This window comes from Mixophyes fleayi, chromosome 8, assembly GCF_038048845.1.
Source record: "Mixophyes fleayi isolate aMixFle1 chromosome 8, aMixFle1.hap1, whole genome shotgun sequence".
In the NCBI taxonomy this organism is placed as follows: domain Eukaryota; kingdom Metazoa; phylum Chordata; class Amphibia; order Anura; family Limnodynastidae; genus Mixophyes; species Mixophyes fleayi.
This window is the reverse complement of record NC_134409.1, coordinates 127,508,004-127,519,381: the sequence shown is the minus strand read 5'-3', so window position 1 is coordinate 127,519,381 and position 11,378 is coordinate 127,508,004. Positions and strand designations below refer to the sequence as shown.

Here is an 11,378-nt window from a genome sequence, read left to right as displayed (position 1 = left end):
CTGGGCTTAGTCTAGGTTTGTAAGCTACAGCAATATCTCCCAGTGCACACACTAGACCCTGAGTTCCATTAACGAGCACAAGCCATGTCCCCAGCAACAATCCTAGTTTCCCCTGCCAGTCTAGAGTAAAGCACTCCTCCTTACCTCCTATTTTTCTGTCCAAAACCACACTCCCCCCCCCCCCCTTTTCTTCTTCTCCAATCTCCTTCTTTTTTGTGCCTCCCCCCCCCCTGCATGTTCTCTCTCTCTCCCTCTCTGCTGCTCTGTCTTGTTTACCCAGCAGGTGGATGTGACGTCAGGGACTCACCACAGCAAAAAATAACAACATCTAAATCCGCCGGTCCAGCGTGGGCATCACTTGCAAAGTGGAAGAAGAGAAAAATAGTGCCTGGGACAAGAGGCAGGGAAAAGAGCGAAGCCGTAGAGAAAGGAGGAGTGGGGGGAGAGGACATAAACAACAACAAACAGTGCCAGAGGGGGGAGAAAGAGAGCCAGGGGGGAGTGGAGACGGGGGAGGACGCACAGAAAGCGCCCCAGCTGCGCCCGCGGTGCGCTTTGGAGAGAGGGGGGGACCCGGTGCGCTCCAGCCATCTGAGCGCACGGGAGTGCGTCCTGCAAAAAAAAAAAAAAAAGAAGCCAGACCCTGAGCGGAGTAATCTATTGTTATTTATTGTGTGGCTGTTGCATGCTGTACTTGCTGGCCGGGATCGCATGTGCATTTAAAGCAAAGGAATAATAAATGAAAGCACTTCAATTACAGGGTGTCTGGTGCCGGGAGAGCGCTGCTGCCGCTGCGGGTGAGTGTTTGGGTGGCTCTGGCTGCACTTTGCAGGCTCTTCTTGCCTGTACCATTGTTTATTGTCCTTTTTTATTTTTGCATTTCCTCACTTTCTTCTGCAAGTACTTTTTTTTCTCTTCTCTCTCCCTTTCCTCTGCCCCCTCCTCATATCCTCTTCTCAGGGAAAGTGTGTAATGCAAGACGGGGCTGACAGATGCCATGCTCTGGGTGTGCCAACCTTACTGCCCCTCTAAAGTACTTTTATCACTTCGCTGTGGCTTGTTCCCATGGCTACTCTGATACCGGAGTGTTCTCCAACTAGTTGACTCCACTTAACTAGTTGCAGCAAAACTTTACTTAACCGACTCTCCGCTGACTTATGTTGGCTGTTCTGCAACTATTTGTCAGTTCTTTACAAGTGTTAGTGCTGGGAGATTAACTCTTCCCCGGTACTGTTGCTTTGTGTCAATAACTTAGTCTACAAGGAGTAGCCTGGGCAACGAAGCTGACTGCAATTGCCTCTATTGCCCCCTTGTCCTCAGAGAATTCTGCAAACTCACTGTTAATTTATTGTACAACTATTTGTACTCCAGTAACTTTGCCATTGACCTGTTCTGCAAATAGTTGCTCATCTATATCCCCTGTTCCTGCTTTTCTAGTTACTCCTCTAGATACCTGTTACTGAAGTATTGTGCAGCTAGTTGCCCCTATAAGTGCCCAAGTTTTGTTGAACCCTACAGCAACTTTAACACTTTTGCTGGTGTACTCTACAACTAGGGGTTCTTGCAGTTAACTATTTTCCTGGGATATTGAAGACTTCCAAGCACTTTTATCACCCCCACTAGTGGCAAAACGGAGTCCAGGGCACTCTCTGCTGCTGCCCCCGGACTTACCCATATTGGTCTTGCCTCTGTACTGTTGCTGAAGGTCAGTGATGCTGGGGCAACTCCAGGTTAATATTCTTCTCAGGGTAAAATCAATGCACGTATTGTTTCTTTTAGGGATTGTGGTTCACTTTATCCCACGGATCTTGTCAGCAGCAGTTAAAATAAAAAAACTATTCCAATGGGTATGATCCTTTTTAGAGCTAAGTACTGTAGGGGGCTGACACTTGTGGGGTGCTAGTTGCATGTATAATATTTGCTGGAGGATGCTTGTCATTGTAGCTGGTCCCTTTATATTTGGGTAAAGTTTCAGGACCAGGCAGTCTCCAAGATTTCCTGAGACACCAACTAGTCCTGATTAGGACAGGTCAGGTTCTTGCGAACCACCCATAGTTTTATTAAAATCACTGACTGGGAAGTCATTCAATTCAGTGCAAAGATACCTTTATTCCAAGCCACACAGTTTTGCTTGAAAACTTATCTCACCCACTCCTGCCATCTCGAGTAGGCTCCTATTCATAGCTCTCTCACCAGTCTATTATCTTATTTTATACCTAACGCTGATTGTTAATCCATGTGATTATGATGTGTGACTATTGCAAAATGATTTGACACTGATGTATAAAGAAATAGGAAAATAAAAATGTTCTATGAGAAATCAAATCGTGCACATGCTCTTATTCATTGCATCCATTTCATTCTTTATTTGTGCATGCTAAGGCAAGATCAGACAGGTTTTCTAAACACATTGCAGAAGGATAATGTGGGAAAAAAAAAGCAGAGAAATTATTGCCTAAAATAACATACATATCTAAAAAAAAAATCCCCAGCAAAGTTTATTCCAAATGCCAGTGAAAGTTGACAGCCTTCCTTCCCTTGTAATTGCTAGTATAATAATTTGCAAAGCTTTTTCTACAAATACCATCTGTAAGATGATTATAAATTATTAACGCTGAGGCTTTGAACCATCTGACATGATCCTTTTTTTTTTTTTTTTAATATAAATCTAATAAGGACGCACAAATCTAGTTTCTTAAAAAAAATCTCTGAAAGCAGAGAATAAAATGAGCCGAATACTAAAATAAAAATGAATATACTAATTTGTCATTTTATGACAGTCTTGCAGGTTTAAGTTTTGCAAATGCATATATGAAATAGTTGTGTTATTTTGTTGCTTTTAATAGAATTTTGCTGTAGCTATAAAGTTTAGAGAGTTAAATGGTGTGCTTAGTGTTTTCTGCAATAGTTTATATACTGATGTTGTATTTTGGGTTCAGTATATGTCAGATCTGTAAAGTACAGATGGCTTGCAATTTACCTTTCATATAAAGGTATGCACTGACATCTGGTTAGCCGTATTATACGCGCTGTTGTGATAGACAAACTTGTCTGTTTCCATGTGATAATGTACCCTGAGTGATAGTGTATTTTGTCTCCCAGGCTCCGATTATAAATGATGGAAAGGAAAATTGAATCAAGAATTTAGTTTTTGAAATCAAGGAAAGCAGGATTCAACCAGGTGTGTATTCATAACCTATGTGTTTGTACAATTTGTATATGTGTATATATATATATATATATATATATATATATATAACCACTGCATGTATTTATATAGATGTGTATAATTATACATTATTTTTAAAGTACAGTACAATGTCTGTTGCGTTTACGCCTGTTACATTTTTAAGTGTGACTTTTTGGCAAAAGTAAAAACTCAGTTCCCTAAAATGTGCGAGATGCCAAGCAAGACACAAAAGAGAAGTATTGTGTGTGTTTAATATATTGCTGTTGAAGCATTCTCTTTTTTTTTTGCTGTAGTCTCCGGATTAGTCATTGTCTGAGTGAGAGAGAGAGAAAAAAAAAAAAAATTTTTTTTTTTTGTTGGGGAGTGAGGGGGGGGGGGGATAAGTAAACAGCCTTCAACAAGTGAACCTTGACAACCTAGATTAAGGAGTGCAATGGTGATCAAACACAGCTTCCACTGAGCTGTTGTCAAGTATAGGCTGGCTGCCGGCTCTGGGTTAGCAAGCCTACAAGTTCACTTATGCAGAAATGGACTATTACAAACGCTAGTCTTTGTTGTCAAACCAGAGGTGCAGAATTCTAAGCACAGTTTTATAGAGTTATTAAACAGGGGTGTTAGCTCTTCAGACAAACTGATATTAGTAAAATCGGCGCTTTCAAGCAGTTCATAGTTTATCCTAAAGATCAATTTGGTGATCAGCTGGAAGGACTGTGAGACACTTCCCAACTTGTTTGCTTCAAGAGACAAAACAAAGCTCTAGAACAACTTAGTGTTTGAGTACGACGAAAAATCCACAGAAAATTGGCCATGTACATTTTATAACATTATTTACAATTTATCTTTTATTAAGAAGTTGTGCTTTTTTCTTTATACAAAGTTTTTGGCAATTACTGAAATAGTCTTTTTTTTTTTTTTTTTATATATTTTTATTATTCTCTTCAAACCCACTGTCTTAATTGCTCAGAGCTCTGCAATTATCATATTTGATTTGTTAAGCATAAAAAAATTAAAAGAAATCAAATTGCTCACTGGAGAATTAAATGTGTTGTTAAAATGTTTTTTTTAAATCCGGAACCTATGGATAACTGAATATGTAATGTTTCCATTATACCCTTGAACCATTTGTTAGATTTTGGGCTCCACATTGTATTGCCAATATTGTCTGCAATAATATGCATTTGAAAAACAAAATAAACCTGTATGCATTATTGAATGTAAGTACATCCGTGATGACAGCTTCCCTAGCTTAGAAATTATATTTGCTATTGTATTTTAGAACACCACATATACTTTAATATCTGCCATATAATTATTTATTTTTTTTGCATATGTTTTAAGACCTGTAAATTCCCAAATGATGACCTATATGGTTGTATATATAATAATGCACATTTTATTTGCAAGTATAACCTTATAGAGACATAGCCCTACAAGTCCAGGGGATATATTTACTAAACTGTGGGTTTAAAAAAGTGGAGATGTTGCCTATAGCAACCAATCAGTTTCTAGCTGTCATTTTGTAGAATGTACTAAATAAATGATAACCAGAATCTGATTGGTTGCTATAGGCAACATCTCCACTTTTTCAAACCCGCAGTTTAGTAAATATACCCCAATGTGTCTTTGTCTGTCTCTGTTGTTTTATTTTCGGGGCGTGAAAGCAGCACCCTATATACTTTAAACTTTTATAGTTTAACTTAAACATGCTTGAAATATATTAGGTGCTGTCAAGCCATGCCATAGATTTTGTTTATGGTATAAGCTACTTTAAGTACTTGCGCTGGAGAAACTCATTTAACCCCCGTCATGAAGAACGTTAAGTGTCGAGATGAGGGTTCTAAAAAGCCTCTCCTGCCCTTTGCTCTTTTGTAATAATCTTAAATTACGGAGATTTTACTGTACCTTCAAGGGACTGATTTTCCAGGGCTTGAGAAGAGTGCAGGGATTTAGCTTAGTTTATTGGCTTGCTATCCCTGTATAACATTTATTACTCATTTTCTGTTCATAAGTTGGACCAACCTTCTTGCTCGATACGTTTTTTATTTTGACCATACAGTACTATTTCTGCTCCGTTTCTTCAATTGCAATGCGTCTAGTAATTAAAGTGTAAAAATTATACGGGGGTGCGTGAAATAATGTCAGAAGAGATAACATTTCAATTTATTTTAGTGTTTAATGCATAATTCACCGGACAGTGAATTAAGAGAAGAGCGTAAAGTCATTTAAACTCTTCAGTGTTTCTGCAAAGCATTGCAGTTTGCTGGCTGCTATGTCAGACACCGAGCGGAAAGCGGACCCATCGCATTTCACTAGACGCTCTCTTCCGTCATACATAAGTTAAGCAGCTCCCCCTTCCCTATCCAAAGGAAACAAAATTCCAAGCTGGTACTTTATGAAAAAAGAATCCAACAGATGTTGGTTCTTTTTTTTTTTTTCCTTCCCTCCGTCGTGCTGCCCTGAATTTGAAAGGTATAGTGTAAAACAGAAAAAGGATTTACCCAAACAATTTTTTTTTTATGTCTTTATAAGGCGTGAAAGTGTTCTGCGAAAACCCCATTCGACCCCTTTATTCCGTTTTAATCCAGTCCAGGCAGTAGGAAGCTGTAAACTGCTGGCAAAGTGAATAATGTGATTTAAAGATAAATTAACACTGTACAGTATTTTCTTGCTGTGTGTAGGGCATCCTGTGCTTCATACTCGACACTGTTAAATTACAGAGCTACTTGGTGCTTACTATCAGTTTATAGCAGAGGCCAAATCTGTGTGGCTTTAGAAAGAGGGTGATATATAATAGATTCTAATACATTTGTATTGACTTTTGCGCAGAGAATGATGGTAAGTGATGGTGTGTTTAAAAGAGAGAGCAATGTCTTTACCTGTGGCAAGAGACACATTATTTTGTTATAAAACAGGGTATTTTATGACACATTGGATTATAACTATTAAGCTCTTTAACACGTCTGGCTTATAGATAAGGGGTAAGAGAGAACTGTGGGAGGTTAAGGTTGCCGGCTGTATAACACTGACACAAGTAAATATGCTTTGACCCCAAATCCCAGTGTTGGCTCTTTGGACAAGTTACATGGCTCAGTGTGGGCTAGGCAACCTAAAACTAGATTGTTAGCTCAGTGGGGGAGTGCTGCTGTGCACAACCAGTGTGATATAAAGAGAACACTCTGCAATACAGTAACTAGTAATGATTTACCGAGTAGTATAAAATATAATATATTGCAAGTCACCAAAGAGTACCATCATCATCATTTATCTATATAGCGCCACTGATTCCGTAGCGCTGTACAGAGAACTCATTCACATCAGTCCCTGCCCCATTGGAGCTTACAGTCTAAATTCCCTAACATACATACACAGACAGAGAGAGACACGCAGCCAATTAACTTACCATTATGTTTTTGGAGTGTGGGAGGAAACCGGAGCACCTGGAGAAAACCCACGCAAACACGGGGAGAACATACAAACTCCACAAAGATAAGTCCATGGTCGGGAATTGAACTCATGACCCCAGTGCTGTGAGGCAGAAGTGCTAACCACTGAGCCATCATGCTGCCCATACCATCATCATCATCCTCATCACCATCATCCCCCTCATCAAGATACAAAACTGTCTGCGCTGTCATTTAATACATTGCACATGACTCCAACGTCTTATTGCATTAAAATGAACCTGACCGATTTTGTGTACATCCACATTAACTGCATTAATCAGGGCTCAATTAATTTGTTGATGTAGCACAAGCTTTTTACATCAATTAATTAACTCTACTCTTGGTATTACCACTCTCCCGACAGAACAATATAAGCTGCAGCAGATTGTTACCCTATCCACACTACTTATTTTAGTAATAATTTGTGAATAATCGTTAATTATATGACTGGTTTGCTTTAATTTATGTGGGTGGTTTAGAGTTGCACAAATATCCATGGACACAATTTAAACAGGTCCGCCTGTATTAAGCGTTACACAATGCTTTGGTACATCTCTATTCTAAATATAGATGTAATTAGAGCGCAAGTAAGTGTTGGCATTGCAAGCTTAGAGCTTACCCCTGCTTTGTGTAGGCGCAGAAAATATGCCCACAAAACACACATTTCTCACACCACTCTAACCTAATTATGTGCGCAGCTCAGGGGGTGTGGTTAGCATAGCCACGCCTTTTTTGTCCCGCACTTGTACGTGAACGCCCACTGATCTGCCTCTCCAAGCGCAAAGGGGCTGCAAGTTTTGGATACGCGCAGATCAAAATACTGAAACTAGTTGCTCATATGCGCAGTGCGACAAATTTTGCGTGATAGGCAAAGTTATGACACGCAAATGCCCTGGGGTTCAAATCTAAATCAAGCTATTTGTTTAATTGCAAGTATTGCTGGTAATACTCCTCAATTCTATTTTTAATTGCGAGTAGTGACAACATTATTTCATTGCTAATAGGAAAGAAAGAAAGAAAGTCACAACTTCTGCTGTGTTGTATTATATAAATATAAACAATTAATGACCTATGTTTTATATAAACGTGTTGATCTGGAGATGAGTTTAAAGTTAAAATATAATATAAAATTCCCTTTAAGGATAGAGGCATGGGCACATTGCATGTATGTTAGGTCCATCGCTCTTAGGTGCAATCCAACATTCAATAACGACAGCTTATAATAGGGATTATTGGTGTACGCACACGCAGAGATCACGCAGAACAGGGACAGACCAAGTTTGGAAGAAGAAAGTGCAAGCCAGTTCCTTCTTGTATGTAGCATTTACATGTGTGTTCACTGTGGTCATGTTATATCTAGAGAGCAGTGATCCCTATTCCAACGTGCATGATAAGGACTCGTGTGTACGAGTCCAGAATGGTTGCAATTGAGACTTGTGCAACCCTGCACATTGGACTCTTCCTAAGAAGTTCTGTTTTTAACGCTGTTAATTGAAGATTGCCCAGTTTAGACGACACCTAGCCTGTGGCCTCTTGTAGGGTCAATGACTTTCTTCTGTGACTTTTTCACATTCTCCTCTCTGCATCACAGGTATACCATCCTAATTGTTACATGCCATATCCGATCATAACGTGTATATTTCTGATGTTTTTATAAAGGAAAGCCATGAGTTACAATAAATTTTACCGGTGTTTTATATATATATATATATATATATATATATATATATATATGTATATATTATTATTATACACATTCTCAAATTGCCCAGTGTTATCTGCCGGACTAACTACATATTGCCATTCCCTTTTATAAAATTTGGACAATTAGTATACAAAGGTAGATAAATTAAGTTCTTAAATTAATATCGCAGGTCCTATAAATGTCAATTTATAAAACACTTTTGTTCTGTATTCTACCACTGAAAACAAAGCTATATTTTAACAGAGCAAGTGGAAAGCCTGCTAGGAACTACCCCTGTTGACCCCAAGACAGGGGAATCCATATATTAAAGAATTCTGTGAATCCCAGACCCTTTTTAAAAAAAAAAAAAAGCTTTGGCTTTGTTCCGGAGTAAATTAGCTCTAATTTACATATTAACGTTAAGAGGGAATGGTTTTAATAGTACATCTTATTTTAAGGTTTCGAAAAAGGCAAAAAAGGGGCAAATCTGGCCTGCACAATGAGGTCGCAGGGAAATCTGAGTTTTCAGCCATAGTTGGTTGAACCCTAAATCTTTGGCTGAAATGGAATGGATGAAAAATCTGTCTGAATTTCCCAAAATAACTTTGTGTTTTGTGCATCCTCAACCTTGACAAATAGCGCTCAGATGTTATCTAATCACCGGAACATAAGTCATGTATCACGACTTTAGTTAAATATTCCTTATTTTGCAGGTTGTGCTGCAAATATAACTGCGTTGTATCTACGCTTATCAGGGAAATATAATATAGATACCCCAAGCAACAGCCGCCATGTGGGGGAATTGCACAATTTTTTTATTTATTTTTGCATTTGTTGTTGTTATTTATTATTATTAATAATAATTATTAATAATATTATTATTATCATTATTTATGTTTTTAAAACTGTGAAGGTTATTTCTCAGTTTGTGTGACTTCTTTCTATGATTTGTTTAAAACAAAATCCACAATAACATTTTCATTTTTGTATACACTACCTGTAATCTATATAAACTTCTCATTAAAGAAGATGTTTATAGCGTGGAAAAGATTTATTTTGTGTGTCTTACAATATTTTTTTCTCCTGCTATTGTCAAAAAAATAAATCTGTAAGTTGGGCTGGGCTTGCCGGTAATATAGATTTCTTAATTGTAATGTTGTGTCATTGGAAGGGCTGAAGCCTCCTCAGTAACGTCCTATGAGCTATTAATTCAAACGTAGGATTATGCAACATCTGTGGAGCGATTCTGGTAATCGTGTTATGGCAGGTGCTAGGAAGGAGGAAGGAAATGTATCCATGGGATGGGTGAAACATTGTATCTTCTTTATAAGCCAGACAAAGTAAGAGGGGAAGACCGAAAATAATACCATACAGACTACAACTTAACCCCTGTGTAGCAGAACATTGAGTTACAGATTGTGCACTCTCTTGACCTTTAATACCTATCATACACTCTACAACTAAAATACTATTTATTATCATCCAGGAAGTGTTGGTGTTTGAGAATAAAAGAGCACCTATAAATACATTTTAGTAAGTGTCTCTCGGTGTAGTTGTGTCTCTCTTTATGTGACTCAAATACAAACTAAAGTCCATCAGTATACACTAGCCATTAAGGACTACAATACCTACATTTAAAGTTGCTTTTATATAGATGTTCAGCAGATTTAAAGATACATGGCGGTGGCTATTTCTGTATGGGCACCAGGGGGTAAATGTATCAAGCTGAGAGTTTTCTGGTGGGTTTGAAAAAACAATCAGATTCTAGCTATCATTTATTTAGTACATTCTACAAAATGATAGCTAGAATCTGATTGGTTGCTATAGGCAACATCTCCACTTTTCAAACCCGCCGGAAAATTCTCAGCTTGATACATTTACCCCCAGATGTCTTATCTGGGGAAAGGGGGAGGGAAAGTTAAGGGTAAATTCCATTTCCAATATTTCAATTTAGATCCCAAAAGATAACAGTTATATTTGAAAGTTTGCAATTTGTGTAGTATACAGAGTCGCAGGTATGTTTAGAGTCTGCATAATATGCAAATTCTGTGCTTTTTCCTTTTCCATATAGAAAATTGTCACGCCTTGGCTTCAGTGCTGATATCCTAATTTTCGGGGAGACTCCATGCTTTTTGTTCCCTGGAATACTATGATATCAGGCCTGAAGTCAGGGTGTGGGAATTTCTCATCTTATATATATGAATGCAATGCCCGTTTTTACTCGTTATCGTGTCTGAGCAAGTTAGTTGGCGTCCAATAAGGGTTTTTTACTTTAATCACCGGAATGCCTGCCAGAGGTCCAGAAGATGCCAGTCTGCCACCCTGGCGTTAGGCGAGGAAATAATATAGTTAAGGAGCATTGTATGGGGTGTCTTTATTTAGATTAAATGTTTCTTTTGCATGGTGTGTGTGTATGTCCTTTTTGACCATTTTCTTAGTGCACTAAATGTATCAGCAAGACTTGTGTGCCAGTTCCACCTCATATTTTCGGGGACCCCACACTTTTTTTTTGTTGTTGTTTTGTTCCAATTTATTAATTTTAATGGCAGGATAGGATCCGTGCTAATGACAACAGGGGGAATGTAAGTGCAACTTATATCTGTGCCTGCTTCCACGCCCTACATAGTACGTAAACTGAGTGGGATGCCTTTACTGTACTTGGTTACACTAGTCTGACCCTTTCCTGCCTTGTTCTGCCTCTCTAATAAGTGGGTGTAGCCTATGCATGATAGATATGTATTCATTATTATGTGTCTTCAAATCGGATTTGGCTCTTTATATATTTACACCCTATTACAGTAACAATGGTTTCTAATGATTGTAGAATAATACAGCTTGAGTCCTTTTCGGTTTCAAATGAATGCCAATGCGATGAATAAGTACCATAGATTCAGAAGTGTCTAAACAACAGTTTGTTTCATTGTGACAACATGTTAACAGGGTCTTTTATTTCTTTGATTTTTCTTTTTCTCTTCCACCTTGCAGAGTAAATTATTTTACTAGAAGACAATAACCATATAGCATGTGACAGAGATCCCAGGTTGCTCTAACTATAACCTTC

At 38.2% G+C, this 11,378-nt stretch overlaps 1 protein-coding gene across 8 annotated transcripts in view; it reads left to right on the top strand.

The window, feature by feature from the left end:
* The first annotated feature begins 547 nt into the window (after positions 1 to 547).
* Positions 548 to 11,378, top strand: part of FOXP1 (forkhead box P1) — a 508,980-nt gene continuing 498,149 nt past the window's right edge. For 4 of the 8 annotated variants that reach the window (XM_075183442.1, XM_075183445.1, XM_075183440.1 and 1 more), the window contains exons 1-2: positions 548 to 797; positions 3,103 to 3,181. The gene's annotated coding sequence lies outside the window, so the exon portion shown is untranslated. The remainder of the gene's footprint in view (positions 798 to 3,102; positions 3,182 to 11,378) is intronic. The other 4 variants (XM_075183447.1, XM_075183446.1, XM_075183449.1 and 1 more) reach the window with 3 other exon arrangements.